The 23,654-nt window shown below is 36.8% G+C and overlaps 1 protein-coding gene across 3 annotated transcripts in view; it reads right to left on the reverse strand.

Annotated features, from left to right (window-relative positions):
- The window catches only part of tmcc3.L (transmembrane and coiled-coil domain family 3 L homeolog), a 45,845-nt gene that overhangs the window by 18,243 nt on the left and 3,948 nt on the right, over positions 1–23,654 (reverse strand). The window contains exons 2-3 of one of the 3 annotated variants that reach the window (XM_041586305.1): positions 16,070–16,144; positions 348–719 (exon numbers count right to left, since the gene is read on the reverse strand). The exons of 1 other annotated variant lie outside the window; for it this stretch is intronic. The gene's annotated coding sequence lies outside the window, so the exon portion shown is untranslated. The remainder of the gene's footprint in view (positions 1–347; positions 720–16,069; positions 16,145–23,654) is intronic. One more of the 3 variants, XM_018252398.2, reaches the window with a different exon arrangement.

Genomic DNA, 23,654 nt, shown 5'->3' on the forward strand with positions numbered 1-23,654 from the left:
TTACGTTCTGCATTGGTCATATTGTTAGTGTATCTCATAGTCCGCAAGCCCTTAGAGTCCTGCATCCAATGATTAATATCCCTAGATATGAAATTAATAACATTCTCCACGGGATGGGAAGAAGTGGGAGGTAAATACTGACTCTTTTTCCTTAAGCCAAACTGCTTTATGGACAAAGATTTGGTCTGCACCTCCCCCTCAACCCTTTTATCCGCAAAATGTACCTTCAGTCTTATCAGCCTGAAAAAACGCTGTAAATCAATATCTAGGGAAAAGGTATCAAACTTAGTGCTCGGGCAAAATGATAAGCCCTTCTGCAACACATGTACATCAGATTCAGAAAGTACCTTATTGGAAATATTGATCACTAGCGAGGTGCCTTCTTTGATTTCCCTACGCCCGCTGGGCGTGTCTGCCGTGGTTTGGCTGCTGCGGCTATATCCACTTCGGTGCCGTGTTCCTCGCGCTCCCCGCCGCTTGAGGGAACGCTGTCCTCCCCTAAAAAAGAGGATCCCGAGGAATCCGTAGACTTCTGCGAGGTACTTTCAGCCGATCCACTCAGCGGTACCTCCTGGCGTCCCTTACGCTGTGCACCACGCGCTGGTCGGAACCTCGCAGGCTGATTGCGGAAGTAGGATGGAGTCACATGAGGTCGTCCTGGTATCCACTGGTAAATGTTTCCCCCAGCATAATCCTCTGCATCCCTTAGGAACTTGAATCTTTTACGATGAAAGATAAAACTGTGGTTTATAAACCTGCTGACAAAGGTGGGGCCCTGGTCATTATGGACAAAAGTTATTATACAGGAGAAATATTGGGGCAGTTAAGTGATGAGAAGACTTATGTACGCTTGCAGAGAGATCCCACTAGTGAAATAGCAAGTTTGATACAAGATTTGGTGACACGGTATCATATGGAGGGGGTGATTAATGAGGATTTGAAGGAGTATTTGATACAACAATTTCCCTGTATACCGGTTTTTTATACCCTCCCCAAAGTACATAAGGATCCACAGTCTCCCCCAGGGCGCCCCATAGTTGCAGGGGTAAACTCAGTATTGGCTCCGTTAGCCATATTCCTGGATAAGGTTTTGGCCCCCTTTGTACCATTGGGTAAATCGTATGTTAAGGATACGTCACATTTCTTGCGTTCATTACAAAACATAGATCTAGGTGAGGGGGAGATTATATTGGCTGCCTTTGATGTGTGTAGCCTCTATACATCAATACCTCATGATCTAGGAATGGAGGCCATACAGGTGGTGTTAGAGGCTTCCGAGTATGATGACATGCAGAGAAAGTTTTTCATGGAACTGTTAACACTGATATTACATAAAAACTATTTTCTGTTCCAGGACACTTTCTTCCTTCAATTACAGGGAACGGCGATGGGATCGAACGTCGCCCCTACTTACGCCAATTTGTTCATGAGTCAATTTGAGAACCATTATGTATACACACATGACCTGTTTAACAAACATTGTGTAAAGTGGTGGCGTTTCATAGATGATCTAATGGTCATCTGGAGGGGTGACGTTCAATCCCTGCTGGAATTCAAAACATATCTTGATAATTGTGTTTCAACGATTAAATTCACACTAGTACATAGCCATGAAATGGTGGTATTTTTGGATACTAAGGTCTATCGTAAGGGAACACAATTATGTACTGATCTATTTGTTAAGCCCACAGACCGCAATAATTTATTGAGATATGAGAGTGCACACCCGAGGGCTAACATCTCTTCTCTCCCCAGATCTCAGTTTCTAAGGGTGAGGCGTATAGTAACAGAGGAAGAGAGATTAAACACACGACTGGAAGAAATGACTACTAAATTTGAACAGAGGGGTTACCCTGATGAGATATTGAAGAGAGAAGTGTGCAGAGTGAGAGATCTAGATTGGCAATCTAGTATCCAAGAAAAAGCACAGAGGTCAGAGAGACAAACCAGAATCCCGTTTGTACATACGTATCATCCCTGCGCACGTAAAGTCCATCAGATTATATATAAGCATTGGCCACTTCTACGCAAAGCCTACCCAGGAATTAGAGAATTTGAGGAACCCCCACTGTTATCCTATAAGCGACCACAAAACTTGAGGGATAGATTGGTGAAGGCCGATTTAGGCACTTCACGTATCACCACACAGAGAGTATTAGCCCCACTTAAAAATGGCATGTATCCATGTGGGAGATGTAATCAATGCTCGAGCGTAATACGCACTGATGTGTTTACACACCCACACTCAGGAAAGAAATTTGATATTCGTGGCCACTATACGTGTGATACAGGATATGTGATATATATGATCAAATGCCCGTGTGGTTAAATTACCAGTTCCAGCTCATTTCAAATTGGCCAGACATACCGCTGCATCCCTCAGATTTCTTGTATTGGAGTCTGTTGCCCCCCCACGACGGGGGGGCAACAGACTCCTACAGCTCCAAAAGAAGGAGAAATTTTGGATCCATACCCTGCAGACGCTACATCCAAAAGGGCTTAACAGAGAGTATGATCTTTATGCATTTATGTAAATGGTGTGAGAGTAAGACAGCACTATACTATGAAAATTAGACACATTATGCGTAATGACTGTAATTATGTGATACCTATATAATATTGATGTAATACGATATGAGTGAAACTATTGAACTATTATTTGTATGGTAAATAATTAATACCATGTAAGAAGTAGGTGTGTCTATGTTATGGGACAGGTTAAATAGGATATGATGTCATTGTGAGAATAGATGCTTGACAAAGGGGCGGGAGCTCCGAAACGTTGCATGTTTTGCATGACTACATGTATACTGGTAAAATTAATTTTTTCTTTACCTTGAAATTGGTCTGGACTTTTTTGTTATATATATATGATTTGTCCATGTAAGTGGACTAAGTCACGGACGGGTTTAGTGCTCCACTCTACTTTTGTACAGATATATATATATATATATATATATATATTTATATATATATATATATATATATATATATATATATATATATATATATATATAAATATATATATATATATATATATATATATATATATATACAGGGCCGCCATCAGAAATCACAGGGCCCCATACGAAAATATTTCCTGGGCCCCCTGGGCTGCGCCCACCACAAGCCCCACCTACAGGTCCGCTATCGTTCCCACATGTTAATAAAAAAATTAAAAAATATTGGTGGTCAGTGCCCCCCCATTGAAAAAAAACATTTGTGGTCAGGGCCTCCCATTAAAAAATATTGGTGGCTAGGACACCACATAGGGAAAAAAATGGTGGCCAGGGCCCCCCTTAAGCGTCCATGAAAAAAACTTGCCCTCCCAGAAGTTTAAAAAAAATTGGTGCCCAGGGCCCCACCACACAACAGGGACCACAAAGGATTTCCTTTAGGGGGCCCTGCCATGTTACACTTACTTCATTAGTCCGGTCAACCTGCTGTTAGTGAGCTGCCAACTACAGAAGCGAGGAGGGGAGCACAGGTGGCTGCATCTTCTTCCAGTGACAGCATTTTCTTCCCTTATTGGTCACAATTTCAAGTCCTGGTAAAGCTGCATGGTGATTGGATGAGCTGGAGGAGAAGTTCAAACCTCAGCTATCTAATCCCTGAGCAGCTCAACCGGGACTTAAACTCAGTGACCAATAAGGGGAAGTAATGGACAGAAGATACCTCCGCTTGTGCTCCCGCCCTGCCTTCCCGAAGTCAGCAGCTCTCAGAAAGCAGGGGGGCCCGGCTAATCAAGAAAGTGCAGCATGTCAGGGCCCCCCTTACTCTCGGGCCCCCTACAACTCTCCCCCCTGTCCCCCCCTGATGGCTGCCCTTTGTGTGTATATATATATATATATATATATATATATATATATATATATATATATATATATATATATATACATACATACATACATACATACATACATACACACACACACAACAGCTGAAACATTCACTCATGATCCTAGCTAGATAGAATTACCCAAATGCAGATAACTATGAAAGCATTTCAGTGTTCACATGTCAAATGATAGACAGTCAATTACAATGAGCCAATCCCAGCAGCAGGAGGAGACAGATATTCAGCTCTCCTGGTGTTCTGCTACAAGCATCATGAGTCATCAACGTGACATTTCTAACCTTCTACACATGCACAGTGTTTGTGGTCAGACTTAACAGCCTAAAAGGGTGGATCATAAGACAAAAGTAGCTTATTTGAAAAACAAATTGTTCCAAAAACTCCTGATCATTATCAACTTGGACAATGCTTTTTTTTAATTCAATGCAATATAAATATTGGAAACAAAACAGGAACTGTATATGGAAAGAGCAGACAGATTATAGCTGTTTTATACTTTGCAGACAGCTTCTGTTTATAGTTTCACTGAAAGACTTCTATATTAATGTTAATGTTTGTTTTACTATGTAGATACCATTCATGTTTTTCAAAAATGTCTGCAACTAGTCCAACTAACTTTAACCCATGTATATTTTAATTAAAAACCCCATATATAAACCCATATCAAACTAGAAAGTTGTTAATCACCCTTGGAAATAGTAAAGTTAAAAAGCTAAATTATTTGTGGTGGCAGTAATAGATAAAATAGTAAGTAAGTAAGATATCAAGAAGGACCTTGCAATTTGATGACTTTTAGGAAAGATGTATTACATTTTCTAAATGTAACAGGGTGCACTTTTTCAGGAGGACTACGATTCTCTATTTAAATGCGAATTTAATTTATATTTCATCTATTTTTTTAACCAAACAATAAAAATATGTGGTATAGTTAAATATCTGTATATTCACAAAAAAACACCAGGATTTGTTGAACTAAGTTTCTTCAGATTTCAGTCGAACATCACCAAATAATTTTAAAATAAACACACTTGTTTACCAAAAGAGAGGCTAGTAATAAGGGAGCTCCCATTCATACTCATTTATTGACCTTTACACTCTTTACGCTGCATTGTAAAGGGGAAAGGAAACTTAGTTAAAGGGTAACAGAGTATTCCCCTATGCTGCATTGTAAAGTGGAAGAAGAACTCAGTTAAAATGTAACAGTCATACTATATAACTTATCTGCCTCATAAATCTATCAAGCCTTTGATTTGCAAAGTTAAGATTCACCCATAATGAGGGCAGCAAGAAATGAAGGACGTTGCGCTTGGTATTATCTCATTAAACTAATTAATCTCCTACGCCAGTACAGAGTATTAAACTTGTCTAACACTGCCCAAAATCAAGCAAGAGTTTCTAAGTTCTTGTGTGTTTTTTCCTTGGAATACCTCAGCTTCCTGCTGAGCAGGATTTGGTCGGGGGAAAAAATTCACTCGGTATTCGAGGAAGAACCCACGCAAGGGTCATAGAGTTGTCCATACTATTCTGCTATTCCAGACACATTTATATGAGAATGAATGAAATGAATGAGGCCACTAAAAATCAAATCCTTTTGAGAAATACAGTAGAAGCTTCATTTGCATGTGTTTGGAGGTTACTGGCTAATCCATATCAGTATACAGCCAGACTGGTATCCCCACATTACAAAGTGTGATCCTCAGGCTGACTTTGAGGCTGTACCACTGCACTTTTTATATAAGGTATAACAGAACCAAAAACAGTTCTCCACTCACCATGAAAAGTACTTGCTTCATTATATAAATATATATATATATATATATATTTTTTTTTTTTTTACTTTTACAGCAATAGTAATAGTAATAGATTTTAAAAGAAGCATTAAATATTCAAGCAGAGCCATCTATTACATTCATGTTTATTTCTTTTTAACAAAACAAAATGAGGCCCCTGAGACAAAAATGACCATAAATGATGATTGTGCATCTCCACTCTCCTAGCTCACAACTGGCTGGTAACATACTGTGAATGCAGCATGGAACTGTGCGTAATTAATTGATAATGGGTGACACTGCATGCATGCTGCTTGAGAATCACTTGAACTTAAGAGTCATCTGTCACTTTCTGCAATATAATATACATAGTGGTGAATTTCATTGTGACAGCCTATACCAAGTTAAGCACATTTATTCTCTGGGCTCATGCATTCAAGTCCTTGAAGAATGTATTTCTCACTGATTTCCCTAATGTAATTCATTGTGTTTGGAGCTGAAAATCCCCCTGGATTTTTCAATATAAGAAGTGAAATTTGCTTTTGGCAGCAATTTTTATTTTGCACCAGAACCACCCTGCCTCATGTAAAGCAATAAATTCAATCGCATGTAGTGAAAAGAATGTGTTGTTTACAAGTACAATATTTACAAGTACAATATTACAAAAAAAATAAGCAGTAACAGAAACAATGTAAAAAATAAAACAATGTAAAAAAAATAAAACAATGTAAAAAGAATTGCCTTTAAATAAAACACAAATCAGAAAGAATTTCAGTGTAGGAATTAATCAGTAAAATAAGACAATTGGTCAGGAGTCTGCATGCTTTTAGAAAGGCACTGTATATATAACAAAACCAGTGTTACTGGGAGTTATAGTCCAACAACAAGGGATTTATTCCTGCTTTAGTCACAAATTGTTTAGGAAAATGTGTAATTCTCATAAACCATGCATATACCAAAATGGTAAATAACTGCATGATATATGAATGTGCTAGTGCATAAAACCTAGTGTATACTTTAAAAGTAGTCTTTGAGCTGTTAACACATTTCCTGGAAAATTCCATGGCTGATTCAAACATTATTTGCAATTGCAAGAACAGAACACAGGAAGGCTACTTCCCATGATATTTAAGCCAGTCTTTGTGCCAATTTACAAGTAAATGCCAAGGAGCAGGTCATCAGTAAATATGTCCATGAAGTTTTCCGCTTCCCCTTAACTGTTTAGCTCATTGAAAATTAACGCCCCAAAGCACTTAGCTTATTTACTAGCCTTTTGTTCATAGCTCAAGAAAATAGCTCTTAATTATGCACAGACAGGGCCCTTCAGGTCTTTGGCTAAATCCTACACTTTTATTTTTTAAGAACTAAAACTTGTTTTTTTTAATAAAAAAAATTATAGTAGAAAAATAAAAAAACTATTGTATTCTATGGGCTCTTCCCATGGCTACACAGCAACTTGTTTATATAAACTATAAATATATGGTATTGTTATAATTATATGATATACTGTATAAACTATGATGCAGCCAGTTTGTACCAGAGAAAGTTAACAGTATATTACACTTAAATGCATAGAAAACCATTTATCTACAAAGAAAATAGAAATTGTTTTACATGTCCCAGGTTGCACTTTTGGTTCATGTTTATATGATCAAATTTCCATCTGAGATGCCCTTATTTAAAGGGATACTGTCATGGGAAAGAACATTTTTTTCAAAATGAATCAGTTAATAGTGCTGCTCCAGCAGAATTCTGCACTGAAATCCATTTCTCAAAAGAGCAAACAGATTTTTTTATATTCAATTTTGAAATCTGACATGGGGCGAGACATTTTGTCAATTTCCCAGCTGCCCCTGGTCATGTGACTTGTGCCTGCACTTAAAGAGATAAATGCTTTCTGGCAGGCTGCTGTTTTTCCTTCTCAATGTAACTGAATGTGTCTCAGTGGGACATGAGTTTTTACTATTGAGTGCTGTTCTTAGATCTACCAATCAGCTGTTATCTTGTGTTAGGGAGCTGTTATCTGGTTACCTTCCCATTGTTCTTTTGTTTGGCTGCTGGGGGGGGGGAAAGGGAGGGGGTGATATCAATCCAACTTGCAGTACAGCAGTAAAGAGTGATTGAAGTATATCAGAGCACAAGTTACATGACTTGGGGCAGCTGGGAAATTGACAATATGTCTAGCCCCATGTCAGATTTCAAAATTGAATATAAAAAAATCTGTTTGCTCTTTTGAGAAATGTATTTCAGTGCAGAATTCTGCTGGAGCAGCACTATTAACTGATTCATTTTGAAAAAAAAGTTTTCCCCATGACAGTATCCCTTTAAGGTTGCATATTAATCACAAAGCTGCCATTCAGATTTCTTTTCATAGTGGAAATAAGTTCAAACAAATTGGTCAATGTCAAGAAAATCCTTATACAGATATGGGACCTGTTATTCAAAATGCTTGGGTCCTGGGGTTTGCCAGATAAGGAATCATTGCGTAATTTGGATCACCATAACTACTAGAAAATCATTTAAACATTAAATAAACCCAACAGGATTGTTTTTTCTTCAATAAGGATTAATTATATACTGTATTAGTTTGGATCAAGTACAAGGTACTGTTTTATTACTACCGAGAAAAAGGAAACCGTTTTTAAAAATTTAAATTATTTCATAAAACAGAGTCTATGGGAGACTGCCTTTCTGTAATTCAGAGCTTTCTGGAAAACTGGTTTCCAGATAAAAGATCCCATACCTAAAGATCCCATACCTATAACAAGACACCAGATCAAATGGTGACACGGCAATGAACAGAGCCAGAAGAACCATTGAAGTACCTCAGAATATAGCACAATAAAGAGCTACAAATTAATGCTCTTTAAAACATCCATTAAGTAAGAAGACAAACGTCGGTTGTGGTGGGATTGATTTTGATGGATGTTTAGTAAAGCAATAAATGTTTAATGTTCTGCTGAGAAGGATCCAAATCCAAAGTAAATCTGCCATCACATTTTAAATATTCATAGAGTGATATGATTAATACATATTTGTTTAAAAACATCCCTTTATGACCTGGGTGGGGTTATCTTCCCAAATATACGGGAATATAACGAAGCATCGTTATTAAGATTTGCAGGTGACTGGATACACAATAGAAACATATACACCTCAATAGAACTTGATCAAATTTTCACAGAAGGCTTCTCCCTTAATACGCTTCTCCATTCTTCATTCAAAGATATCCCCCGAGACATGCACGAGCACCCCCTATTTATAGATACTTACAAAACAAGGCACAGATTTAAATTGACACCTGGCTATTCTGTATATCTCACATGGCTCGGTAACCCACCATTTCCAATGGGGAAAAACAACAAGACCGTGTAGGATTGGCAAAGTCAAAACTTAAGATTAGTCAAAGACATCATCAGTGATACATTCACTATATTAACTAAGGAAAATCTTATCCAAAAATTCCCGGTCCTGTCCAATGACTGCTCCAATCTGCTCTCTATCCAAATTATTCATTTCGCTACAACAGTCCTGCAATGCCTTTCTCAGGTAGATAAAGATAATCCAATAAATACGTTATGGCCCAAAAAGTACTATACATAAAACCACATCCCAAATATATTGTGTAATTCGGACCACTTTACCAATAGAAACATCAGATACTTTCTTAATTAAATGGATTTCTGAAATTCCGCAGGCAGACGCTTCTCAAATACTTCAATACTATGCAAAAACTATGCAAACGTTGGCAGTAAATATCAAGAAATGGCGTTACAGATATTACACCACTCAGGAGACATCATTTAGGTACCTTAAGCACGGACAACTGTCTAAGATATCACCAACCCCGAGCTGACCTTGTACACTGTCTTTGGCTCTGCCCCTGTATTCAACAATTTTGGGGAAAAGTTCATGAATATTGGAAATCTTTAACACAACAGATAGGTCCTTTTACTTTAGCATGGGCACTTTTTGGAATACCCCCCCCCCCCGACAATTAAAACTCACACGTTCTGAGAGACAGCTAGCAGATAGACTAATTGCAGCAACCAGGAAAACTATCCTTCATTACTGGCTTTCCCCTTCCACTCCTCCACTTTCACTAGTTAAACAGAAACTCCACCACATTTTTCACATGTACTGGTTGGAAACTACCACAAATAAAGAACAACACTCATATAAAAAAAATTTCAACTTGGACGAGCTACATTCAGGCATCTTACAATTCATGCATTCAGACACACTTCATGGTATGACACGGAATTATTATCCAACAATGAAATAGTACAGGAAACAGAACAATATATCCAATATTTTTACTGACCACAGGAACAGAATCCACGATCACCCCCCAGGAGTCACCAAATCAATAGGATGGGATATATTAATGTACAGACCACTATTCTATTAGAGACAGTTAAGTTGAATTTATAATTTTGATTATTCTTATTATTTGCTGAGACTGTACTGACTATGGAATTTATTTATGTACCTCCAAACTCCTTTAAGTGTTTATTTTATAATGTTATGAAAACAAAATAAAAATATGTTAAAAATATATATATATATATATCCCTTTAAAATAAATGGTTGGCAAACACTATACATTAGTGATGTGCAGACCGGCTTAATACCAGCAGGTTCAGGCTGACCATGCTGCTCCTCATGCAGGTCGATTGCAAGACTGCCGACTTCCAGTTTTATAGACTCGCGCCTGCCACATCCCATTTGTCACATCATCGGGGGCGGCACAGGTCTATAAATGGAAGGGGGTGCTAGCTGGTCTCATGGGTTCGGGTCAAGGTTTTCTTGACACATATATCATTTCTAAACATCATTAGGGGGAATATTTTGTTTTTAATACAATGCAAGAAATCTGAAACACACTATTGAACATCTTGATGCAAACACACACAGTGGAATGTCAACACTGAAAGCTGAAGAATTCAACATTTATCTTGAATGCAGAAATTCTTTAAAGTTGTATTGACATTTTCAGCTAATAACTAAATTATAGCATTATAGCTTTTTGATACTAGTAAACCAAATGGATTTAATATTAAAGAGCATGTAAGCTGCTTTATATATATTGCAAATTTATTGGAGAATGGATTAATGACGACTTCAATTGATAAATGGTGAATTATTTATAATCATGTCAAGATTTAAATTTGACAAGAAGTTAACCTAAATATTTTCATTGTCTGCTGTATTTATACATGTGCTTTTATATATTAACTGTACTGAAAATTTTTTTTATGATTATTGTGTATTATAGTAGATTATTAGGTTTGTTTTACAAGAGATTAATGGCAAGAACGGTAAAATAAGGCAGGGAGCAGAGCCTCACAGCACTGGAGCCCTGTAATAATATTGTTTTAAATTCCAACCCTATATTTGTTTTTTCAAAGGACCGGTGAGACCAGGAAGAGGAGGGAAAGAAACAAACATCCCTTCCCTCAGGAAAAAGAAAAATCTTTTGTAAAGGGAGAAATCTACCAGGATATGTGATAAGGAGTACATTATAGTTGGAGTTCAACCATGAATACAGCATAATAACTTATAGGTTCATTTGTACATTTATTAGGTATATGTGATATTCTACTGGTGGATTTATACTACATATACTGATTTGTAAAAACAGACTACGTTCTATTCATACAGTATCTTACCAGAAAAAGCAGACCATGTTATCATGGGCAAAAGCCATCAAGTGCACGAGGAGCATTTCTGTACTTTGTACATGAGCAGGCTGGCCCTCACCTTTCCAGTTATAATCAATTTGTGTCCTTGGAATATTTGTATTACCTTTGTTGGCGGATTTGTGGTCCATCATTTCTTTCCATGTGTAATGCATAGTTCTGGAAATAGTAAATAACTTTTTTGCTTCCTATTACATGACAATACATGGAAGCCCATTGTGTTCAAATGTGTTTAATGACAACAAACCTGTCATTTAACTGTCACTGTTTAGGTATTAGAGTGCATTCCATTGTTAGAAGCAGACAAGAAGTCGACACTCTTAAGTGTTATTTAAAGTCAGGCTTATTTGATTTGAAGGTCAAAGCAAAGTAAAAATTTTATATCTAGTATAAGTAAATCTAGAGCAACTGGACTTGCTGAGTAATCATTGAAGATGTTTCACTACTCATCCGAGCAGCTTCTAGTTACACTGCACCATTGTGATTGGATTATTTGAAGAGTTTATATGACGAGGATATCCCATAACAGTCAGTTGAACTGAAGAAGCTGCTCGGCGAGTAGTGAAAGGTGCAAGTCCAGTTGCTCTAGATTTACCTCTTCTAGATATACCATGACCTGGATGAATTTAAACCTTCACACATAAATTTTTTTTATAAATCAAAAAAAAAAAAATTTTTTTTGAAATTTTAACTACTAACTGTAATGTTACCATGTATGGCCCACACTCCATTAAAAAAGAAGTACCTGGATGGCTTGGCACTGATTCAATTCTATATGCAACAACAGACTATAATTAATAATGCAGATTGGATCTTTATATTGTATTGCTCACATCAAAGATTAATACATTTTACAAATTAAACCATTATATATGTGGTTCTTTGTGACCTCAAGTCAAGTAATTTCCTGATGTCCCCTCTTAGATATCAACTTGCAACTTGACAGCACACAGACAGCACAACTTGACAGCACTCCGATTGTAAAACACTTTGGAATCGCTTTTCAGTCTTACAAATGTAAGTGAGCATTTTCTGACTGAGAAAAACTGTTTTTACAGTGTTTTGTAAGCTTTAATACCAACCTGAACAACAGGAGGCCAAATACACTAAAAATCCTTCCTGTATGCCATAGTCCTACACAGTATTAATTTTATTAAATCCACTAATCCAGTAGTAAAGTCTTTATTCAGTCCTATAAATCATTCCACTGAAGCACTGACTATTATCTAACAGAATTCTTTGATTAAAGTGGACCTGTCACCTACACATAAAAAACTGCATAATGAAAGTCCTTTCCAAATTAAATATGGAACCCCCAAAAAATTTTTCATTAAAACATCCATACCTGTTCTAAAGGTGTTTAAATATCTAAACTGTCAATCAAATATCACCTGCCCCGCCTCTATGCCCGTGGCATAGAGGAGGGGCAGTCAATTACTTTCACTTTCCATTCAGCACTTCCTAGATGTCACTGCTCTCCTCACATTCCCCCTTCCCTCCTCAGGCTCTATAATTGTGTAGGGCACTGCACATGGACATCAGGTCCCCCATTCTGGTGCATACACAAGATTTTGGGGTGATGCACAATTTCCCTTAATAACCGTGTCCACAAAATGGCTGCTGCCTGCTTGCTGTGATTGTATAATTCCAAAACAGAAGGAAACAAAATTTAAATAATAAACACAGTGTAAGTAAAGTTTATTTTGCTCAACTAACATGATAGAAAAGAATTTGAAATTATTTCTTAGGGTGACAGGTCCCCTTTAAATCTGTCAGCTGCAATTTCTATAGTGACCAGCAATCTGTTTACAATTAGAAATAATAATTTAGCACTGCTGATATAATATGTACTGGCTATAATTTCTGTGCAAGTGCAAATATCCATGTACCAATCCGTGCAGTCACATTTCATTGAAAGTAATGACAGCTCATCCAATGGCCATCTGTTACAAAACCCAGGTCTAAAAGAGCCCTGTGCTAAACAGAAAAAAATACCTACAATGAAAACCAAGATATAGCCCTAACTGCTTCACTTGCTTTTCAATAATATACCAGCTTTAGGGCACAGAATTCCTGCTATAAATAGAAACCTATATCCTGCACTACTAGTTGCAGAACAGGAGTAGGTGAAAGGCTGCTCCAGTGAAACATCAATCAGCTAAGCTTTTACTATGGGTATCATTAATATAAAAGTCATATCCTGCTATGTTTACCAGTGGCTTCACAATAGCAGAACAGTAAAAATAAGTGAAGAGGTAGAAGGAAACATTCTGAAAAATATTGTTTTCTTTAACAACTTTATATGCTGTCATTAACATGTTAAAAACAGACTGTTACAGGAACACTGTTATTTATTTTACATATATGTTTGGTAATTTCCATTTGCATGCCACTTCAACTTTCTTTTAAATGGGGAGTTTTAATCCCATTACAAAGCAATAATGTGAGATGATAAATTAAATATAACTATAAAACACCCTAATTTAAACCAAATATACACTTGGGGGCAAATTCACTAAGATGCGAAGTTGCGCCAGGCGCAACTTCGCCGCACTTCACCAGGCGTAGTTTCGCCAGCGGTTCGCAAATTCACTAAAATCCAAAGTTGCGCACAGGGGTAGCGTAAGGTTGCGGAGTTGCGCTAGCGTTGTTTCGCTATATAAAGCGAAGTTGCGCTAGCGAAGGCTAATTTGCATACGGCGCGAAATTCAAATTTCAATGGAGGAACACGTATCTGCACTACAAATGCCTAGAAAACCTTCAAATCTGCAAATAAAAATTTTATTTTGCCCTACACATGTGCCCACTGTCTAGGTAAGTTGCGATGAGTCAGGAAATGTAGGGGGGAGGAAGGGGAGCCCCGAAAAATTTTCGATCTTTTTCAGCCTATTATTACTATACTAATTACTATTACTATTACTATACTATTACTAATATTACTTGTCCCCATCTCTGTGTATTTTGTAGCATAAATGCTACAAAGCTGAATCCGCCTGCAGGTTAAAAAGTCCTCATCAGCAAGAAAAATACAGACATCAAGAATGAAAGGAATAATGTTGCACCAAGCTTTATGACATATGGAACTAGCCATGTGTAAAATGAACTAAAAATATTCTTCATTTTAAATGGCTGTGGCTGTGAACAGTTAGCTGCTTTCAGGGCTTAAAATGGTTTCAGAAAAACAAGCAAAAATACCAATGGCTATTTTATAAAACCATCTGTATAACTAACCATTTCAGGCCAAATTTCCTACGGAGTGGGCAGCAACTGTTTCTCAAGTGACATGTTGGTGGGAAGTTAGAATAGTGTCCAAATATTAACACATGAAATAACGGCAGATGAATAGTTTTGCCTCGGTAAAGAAGTTACAGCCAGTATATGTGTGAGTGTGTACTGTATATTTATGTGTATATTCCTCTTTCAAAGGGAACATACACGTGTGATACCTCTATTCATGTTTGTTTTGCAGCCCAATGGTAAATAGCCAACATTTATGTGTACTAGATCAGAATTTTGTATAGAAACAAATTGTGCTCCTTTTTAGGATAATGCACTTTCATGTGTCAATTATAGCATCAGAGTACCCAAAATATCTAATATTTACCCAGCATATTGAGTACATAAATCTTGGCTATTTCATGTCTTATTTCACAATGAATCATTTTACATGAACCCTTCTTATCCCCCAGCACTTTTGCAAGGAGAGCAGTGAAACTGTGTGTTACACAGAATGTTTGACTAGTTTTCACTTCATCAGATGAATGAAACAAGCTATGGATTCAGCCAAATCTTGGTGCTTAATCAAACAATTTCAAATCATGGGGGGGGGGATTTATTGAAATTCTAATTTTTTGCTGCAGTTCCTGGAAATCCTGGCAGAAAATAAATGCTATTTTCATCCTTATTGATTTTGGACTACAGAAAGACAAACAGCAGTTTAACCACCAATTATAGAACAGGAATGATATATCTAAAAAGTTACCTCTCTAATTCAGTTTGTGTAAGTACACAGAGTACACTGCCAACGACTGCTTGTTAGAGCTGGTAAGAATGATTTATCATTTCCTATAAAAGGTTTGCGTGCTTACATTCAGCGTACAAATTGAATCAATGTGAACAATAAAATATCGCCTGCTGACAACGGAGAGAATCTGGTTTTAAGATAAACACAGTGCTTTCTTCAGTTATAGATGCGACTTATGTGTTTAAAAGTCAACTTCACTCACAAAGACATAAAAAGCACCTGTGTGCAAATACACATATTAAAAATAATCAAATATATACAGTATTATAACCATGCCAAATGGCCTGTGTCTGTAAGCAATGGTCTGAATGACCAAAATCTGCACTGTGTTTGGAGCATCTGGCAGATATCATTCATGTCAATCCTTACAGGCATGGGGTGGTTCAGCATGGAACTGCCATTTTCCCATCACCATAGTACCATGCTGTGGCTCCTCTTCATTAACTCATCTGCTGATACATCTTTTTTAGCTAGTGCATAGTTTATCAGCAGATGAAATTTTCAAGCATAGGCAACCAGATGGAGGGTATATATATCACACAGAACCGCAGGTAATTCAGAAGGGGATGGTAGAGGGCATGGGGGCCACATTTGTTACATGCAGGAGGAACATGTTGCCACAAATGATAGAAAGGGTAAAATGTTGGACTCGCGGTCATTCAGAAACAAAACTCAAACCCGTTGGGTATCAATGATAAACCCATGTTATGTCACTTACCTAATTTTTGCCTCTACTATATAGGTTTCCCCAAACTGATTGGCCATTTTCCTCCTCTTTTTCTGACAGACAATCCTGAATATGATCAAGAGAAAACCATTTTTCTTATCAGGATGCATAGTGAGAATGACAATACTGGACAACTTTGAGCAAATGCTGAAGGTAGGGCATATTTAAAAACAGAAGCGAAAATCACAAAGACGTTTAACCGCTATTCACAATGGTACTAACACGCCAAACACACTCCTGCTGCTTTTACTTTGCCGAATAAGGTGCAAGGTGTGAAGTACTGGCTGCATAGATTAACACCTGCCTTGAGGAGGAATATTGCTCCTTCAGTCATGTGAAAAAGTGAGATCACCCCAGAAAAAGTTTTTTTATTTTTTTTTAATCATGTTGATTATATCAATTTTTGATCTTCGTTCAAGCAGTATATATAAAAAATGTGATGTAACCAAACAAGGAAATACTGTATAAGGGTAAGGCCACACTGATTAAAATATGATTAAAAAAAAACGCCTTCCCTCACTCTGCGCCGGCTAAAATGAAAAAACGCCAGCGCTAATCACACACAGCGATTCGTTTTCCCAAGTCGCCGACTAGCCAGTAATTTCTTATGCTTTAAAGGTCTTTTCAAAATTGATTAAGCTGCCTTTTTCACCAGACCTAGGCAGACCTGTGGTTGCAGATTAAAGTCCCAGTAGATTACTTAAACATGCATGAAATTGAAACGGGTTTCAGTAGGGAAACCAATGAAGATGCTTCAATGACATGAGATACATAATACTTTAACAAGGGTATTTAAAGCAACTGCAGAGTTGGTCCTTAGGGAAGTGCTGTAATAACAGAAAACATCTAACATCATGTGACAAGACTAATTCTGAAGTTATGTTATGTCGAGCAAATATGATCTGATCTTATGTTTGAAAAGTAAGTACAGGTATAGGACCTGTTATCCAGAATACTTGGGGTTTTCCAGTTAAGGTTTTTTTTCTTGGATCTCTTTGCCTTAAGTGTACTAAAAAAATATTTAAACATTAATTAAACCCAATAGGATTGTTTTGCCTCCAATAAGGATTAATTATACCTAAAGGTAGTCATACAAAGGCCGATAAAAGCTGCTGACAGACTGAGTAGCCAGCTTATTGGCCCACGTATGGGGCCCTCTGATGGGCTTCCCCGATTAATATCTGTCCAAAAGTCGTCTAGATCTCAATCGGGCAGGGGTAAAAATCCTGTAGGAACGCGGCCCGCATCTGTTGATCCAGTCCATCTATCCGACCGCCCATATACCTGTCGTTATGATCCGATCGTTGGACCCTAGGGCCCATGATTGGATCAGCCCGATATCGCCCACCTCAAGGTGGGCATATTGGGGAGAGATCTGATCGACAAATAATTATTTGATTTAAACATTATACCTGTAGCTTAGTTGAAAGCACCTGATATTTCTACAGTAGTTAAAAGAGTTAAAGTTAGATACTGCTACACAGTTGCAAATAGACAAGAAGGGTGTAGTGTCCTTCTGGACTATGTCTGTATGTGGGCACAGCCAACCAAGTCTAAATCATTGGGTGATAGATGAAGGGGGAGCCTATCGAGTGCCACACCACAGGTTTTTTAAAGTTAAAGAAGATAAGCAGATTATGTTAGAAACCCTTATCTTCAAAATCTATTACTTTGCATTAAAATGCCCTTCAATTTTAAAAAGACAGACAAATTACTTTAAAAGAAATCTATGAAGAAAACAGACAAGCAGTTGCTATAGTTTCATCCATGATTTACATGTATTTGTTGTTTTAGCTATTTGGGAAAAATATCACAAACAACATCTGTTCTAAACATTAAACGGGCTGACAAAAATAATAATTTGAAGACACATTTTCCTGTGTTAATAATATCAATAATACACACAGTAAACAACAGAGGTTTATGATAAATTTATTTAATTTTGCTTCCTAGAAAGAAGTTGATTATTCTTTTAGTAATCTTTATCTACCTAGTTTGCTTTATGCAAGTGTCACTGTGGACTAGAGCTTCTTAGCACCCATATACAAAGTAGTATTTGCAAAGACATTTTAAGACACCCAAGCTCAGTCAAAAAAAAAGTATTAAAAACCATCAGCTGAAAAAAATGTAATAATTCGCAAATAACTTTGATTCTGGCCCAAAATATAAAACAAGCACATCAAAGAATTATTTTGATGGACCTTATCTGTTACCATATTATAATGAGAGGAGAAAATGGATATCTAATATTTTTATTATTTCAAGTAATGGCACACAGTGCCATAAGTTCTCTTGTTGATAAGGCCTACTTAAAGTTTGAGAACTAGTATTAACAGCAAACAGAAAGTCTATAGGTCCTTAACTAAGGGGTTAACCAAACAATACAATAATGAATGGGTTTGTAAACTAATAAAACTACTTGTCTTAAAAAGTAAAACATGTATACAAATTCCATTAGTATGAAGCAATTATTCTCCAAGGAAAATAAAAAAAACTTTATGTGATTGCGTTATATGACCACAATATTAAAGGGATGGTTCACCTTTAAGTTAATTTTTAGTATGTTGTAGAATAGCTAATTCTAAGCAACTTTTCAATTGGCCTTAATTTTGTTCTTTTTATAGTTTTTGAATTCTTCTTCTTCTTTCCAGCTTTCAAATGGGGGGGGTCACTGACCCCATCTTAAAAACAAATGCTCTGTAAGGCTACACATTTATTGTTATTGCATGCATGGTTGCTAGGATAATTTGGGACCTAAAAACCAGATTGCTGAAATTGCAAACTGGAGAGCTAAATAACTCAAAAATCACAAATAATAAAAAATTAAGACAAAAGGCAGATTGTCTCAGAATATCACTCTCTACATCATACTAAAAGTTAAATTTAAATATAAACAATCACTTTAAACTACCAGAAATAACAGTGGTGATAAGATTAACCTCCAGAAACCTTTAGATATTAGTGCCCTTCAAAAACACACCTAGTTTTAAGGGTGTATCCCCCAATTTCATTCTATACACACTCATTAAGTACAGGGACTTTGTGAATGTGTATATAAAGGGATTAGTGGATGCCCCTAGGCAGGGACCTGTTAGCACCTTCAGACATGTCACCTGATGAGCGATGTAATTATTTAATAATATAGTTACTTACTGACTTTCCCAGTGTGTCCAAATACCCTAGACATAGTCAGGAGCTATGTGCAATTAATTATTACATCATAAGCAACCTAAAAAGGAGGTGTGTTTTTTTTCACCAATTTGGAAAAAACAATGCAAACTATGCTTCCAAATAATTTGGAATTTGGCTAAATCTTTGATGCAAAAGCAATATTAAGTAAAATATGTTGATACCCAATATTTTACATGTAGCCAGCAGATTTGTACAGTCCTAAAAATCTGTTGGAGGACCACATCTGGTTCATGAGCCTTCACTTAGACTTGGCCTTAAATCATTTTTTAAATCATACAGCCGTGAAAGCCAACAGGAAAAAAATGGCTAAATCAATCCAACATTTGGTATTGTTCACTGTTTAGTGGCTTTGTAGGTATACAGTACATGCAATCATCTATTAGCACATAGCAAATGATCATACAAAACAGGTGGCCAATCAAAAGAAATATCATAATTGTCCTATATAAGATGCGGTTCATAAAAAAAAGTTTTAAAATTCTACTATGCTGGAAAACATATGAAAACTGTACACTCGCACACTACCCCTTTAAATTATGATTATCAGAGACAAGTGGTATATCTTAAAAAAAAATCTTCTTCAGCCTCTGTTATCTATTCTTATATAATGTTGTGAAACAACAAATGTTCAGGTCAATCTGTCCCAGTCAAACTCCTAAAATAATCTGCTCTAGATTGCCAAAATCCCATTTATTATTAAGTGCTGCTTCCTACCTTCACATTGACTCATGCTACGTCCGTTCATTCTTTTCTTCTATCAACACTGTAACAATACATGTTCTGAATGTTATAATTACTGATTTATATGCTCTGACAGTGGTCTAAAACCTTGTAATCTGTTCAGTCTGCATTGTTTATTGGCATTTAGCAAATGTGAAATTCTTAATTTATATATAATAACAGTATGGCTTTTGTGTTCTCATTCCTTCCGGGAGGGACTGACTGAGGAGACTTGCCAGCTTACAGTGTCTTTGTTATATCACTGCCTTTGGACATTTGTCCGTTCAGCCCACTATAAGTAGAATTCCAGCCATTATGTGGGACTCACATCTCTTCTCAGCCTCTCCCATGAGAAATTATACCTGCTGTGTTCACATAGATGCCTATCCCTTGAGAAGTGAGCAAATTATCCCCTGGGGTGTTCAAATATAACAGAATATGCTGTAGATTTTTCCATTTATACAGCTTATAATTTTTTTTGCCATATAGACTAAATTATCAAGTATGTTGATTAAATATATTATGTTCACAGGCTACATTCTAGGAAACAAGGATGAGGACTAATGCAATTTCTCCTGAAAAGTCATTTTTGGTCTTTAAGTACATAGACCCCTAATACAGTTAATATATCAAATATTTAGGTTTCTATAAATTTTAAGCAACACTGACATGGGTTATTCTTCACATGGAGTCCTACTTATTTGCATATTTGTGCTTACTCTTATGCATGGTAGCAGCCATGTTTGATCTATCAAGTGAATCATAGTCCAGATGACGGCAGCATGTTTAATCTACTTTACCTGGCAATAATTTGGGACAAAATACTTAAAATAATAATAATAATATAAATAATATTGCTATGGACAGGGTGAGATAGGGTTGGCGAGACACTGGGTAAAAACCCGGTGGGCCCTGTCAACCCAGATCTGCTCATTTCTATGGCCCGCACTGCCCCTTGATCTCAACCCCTTCTGGCCTCGATCGAGGCCGAAAGGACAGGCACTTGCAGGGGCCGGAGGGGGGTAGTGACTGAGGTAAGAGCATGTAGGGGGTTGGGACAGAGGCAGGGGGCCGGAGGGGGATGGGGGCCCTTGTGGTGAAAGCCCTCCAGTCCTAACACCCAAATAGATAATTAATTGGAATATATATACTGTGCCTGAGAGTATCTTTAGGCGGGTTTTGTGTAGTATTTACTTCACCTTCTGCGATGTAAGTGATGTCATTTTCCTTTAACACAGGTACATGATATAAGTTATTAATGGGCATAAACAGTGGAGCTGTATAGTAGGCAGTTATTATTGGAACTCCAGATCTAGAAGAGATAGGTTAGTCTATAGGTTATATTGTGTAGATTGTCCACACTCCCACATTGTTTAAACTTCCTGAGAATCAGTCAATGAACAGTCAGCTTAAAGCTGGCGATAGATGTAAAGATTTTTAAAGGATACAATCTTTATCGTGAGACCACGATTATCTCAAAATTATTGTTTAAATGTACGATGTGTCCATCAACTAAAAAGACCGTTTCAGGCGATATTGCCAGCAAAACTGAAGGGTAGCTGCCTGCTTGGCCCTGCAAACCGATAAAGATTTTGTAACCTGGCCGATCAATTTTCTGACAGATGTTGGACGAAAAATCATAAAATGTACGATCATTCGAATTCCACTAATGTCACGTTTACTTGACGGATTGGTCGGACTTCGCTTAAATCTGTCGTTCGGCAAGAAAGATCTTTGCGTCTATTGGGACCTTAACAGAGAGATTGTGGTGCCTGGTGCTCGTTGAACCTACAACCCAAAGGTATATAATGTTCCAAATTGTACAATTAGTTCCTGTTCTTATAATTGCAAACCTATGGAACCAAAATGCCCTGTGATTATTTCGGCCATGGTGGTTGTGAAACTTTGACATTAAAATATAAGTCATTAAAAGATATGTTTCCAGACATTATAAAAAGTAACCTTTACATTTCCAAATTAAAAGTAAAAATGACGATGGAATGAGGTGGGGTTGTAGGATTGTTGAAAGCATCACTCAGCTCAGTGAAGTCAGAAGAGTTAGATTACATTGTCATACACAAAATCAGTTTATGGCATTTCCTTTCTAAATGAACCTCTGAACCCAACAAAGAAATTTCAGAAGTTATTCAAGATGCAGTAAAGACAATAGTGCAAGAATCACTTGCTGTTCCTAAAACACTGGGTAATGTAAGTATATAACACTATCTTTTTGTTTAATTACAATGGGAACAATAAAGGGCTGTTAACCTTCCAAACACTCTTTTCTCTTCTATAGTTTTATAATATAATATTATACAATTAATTATTACAGCAGAAATGCATTACTGTGTTTTAAAGATCAATTACTTTTCTTTTCTTGCTTGTGGTGTGGTAGCAGTTTAAGTCAGTTTGTGACTCTTAGGGGCATATTTATCAAGGGTTGTATTTCGAATTGAAAAAACTTCGAAATTCAAAAAGACAAACCGAGATTAAGTCCAAGTTTTTTTTGGTCGAATAGGTCAGTTTTCGATCGAATAGGTCCATATTCAGCCGAATTCTAATCTTACGAATCGAAGGAATAACGCATTCGATTGAATTTGATTCAAAGTTTTTCCCCAAAAGTCTACCTATTGACTATAAATAGGTTCTAGGAGGTCCCCCCTAGGCTAAAACAGCAATTCGTCAGGTTTTAAATGGCGAATGGTCGAAGTCGAATTTTTTTCAAATTCGTATTGGACTATTCCCTAGTCTAAGTACACAAAAAATAGCTTGAAATGCAGCTGTTAGAATTGATACAATTGATACAATAGTTGCTAATATTCCAGAGACGATGCTGAAAAATGTATCAACCAAATGTTTGCACCTGAATTACTGAGCTGCCAGACTGAAAGACCAGAGATAGGAACCTTAAACACAGATTTTGGAAAAACAGGAAAAAAAAAAAAAAAAGTAAAGCAATTGAAAAAAACATTTGTTTCTGGAGAAAAATCTGAAAACAACCCAAGTGTTTGGAAGGTGAACAACACCTTTTACTTGTTACATTAGTTGATACATTTCTCAGCAGCATCATAGAAATGTCAAAAAGCAATAAATCAATTGTAACATTTCACATTTGTAAAGCTCATGGAGTGTGCTTAGTATAAATGTTAGACGTTTATTCAGCAACCTTTTGCCTTACCAAGTTATTCCAAAAGGTGCAAAATAAAATTAAGGCTAATGGCACATTTTTTCAGCAGAGAAAAGTTGATCCATTGCCTTCCATACCTCATGTGTGCGCACTGCCAGTCATAGGATCAGCATATTAGCACACACACGGGGCAGATTTCAGCTTGAAAATGCATATTTTTGTGTTTATAAACCAGCAGATCAGCTTTTCTCCGCTGGCATAACAACCGATGTGCCATAACCCTAAATCTTCAACTCATTATTTCTGGTGTACTATTTGAAAACAATTACATTCTTTGGAAGATGCCAAGGTGAGTGTATGTTTATACGTTATACATTTGGTCTGAGAGATATACACACAGACCCAAAACAGTAAACTATTTTTGAGAAGATTATGCAAGACTGATAAACTAAGTTAAAAGCAAGCAAGCGTCGACTCTAACTATTTTGACTCCATATCCTGCTTCCTTCCCCCCATCCAGCAGTATAGCAAGTTATT

The sequence above is a fragment of the Xenopus laevis genome, chromosome 3L, assembly GCF_017654675.1.
Source record: "Xenopus laevis strain J_2021 chromosome 3L, Xenopus_laevis_v10.1, whole genome shotgun sequence".
NCBI lineage: Eukaryota > Metazoa > Chordata > Amphibia > Anura > Pipidae > Xenopus > Xenopus laevis.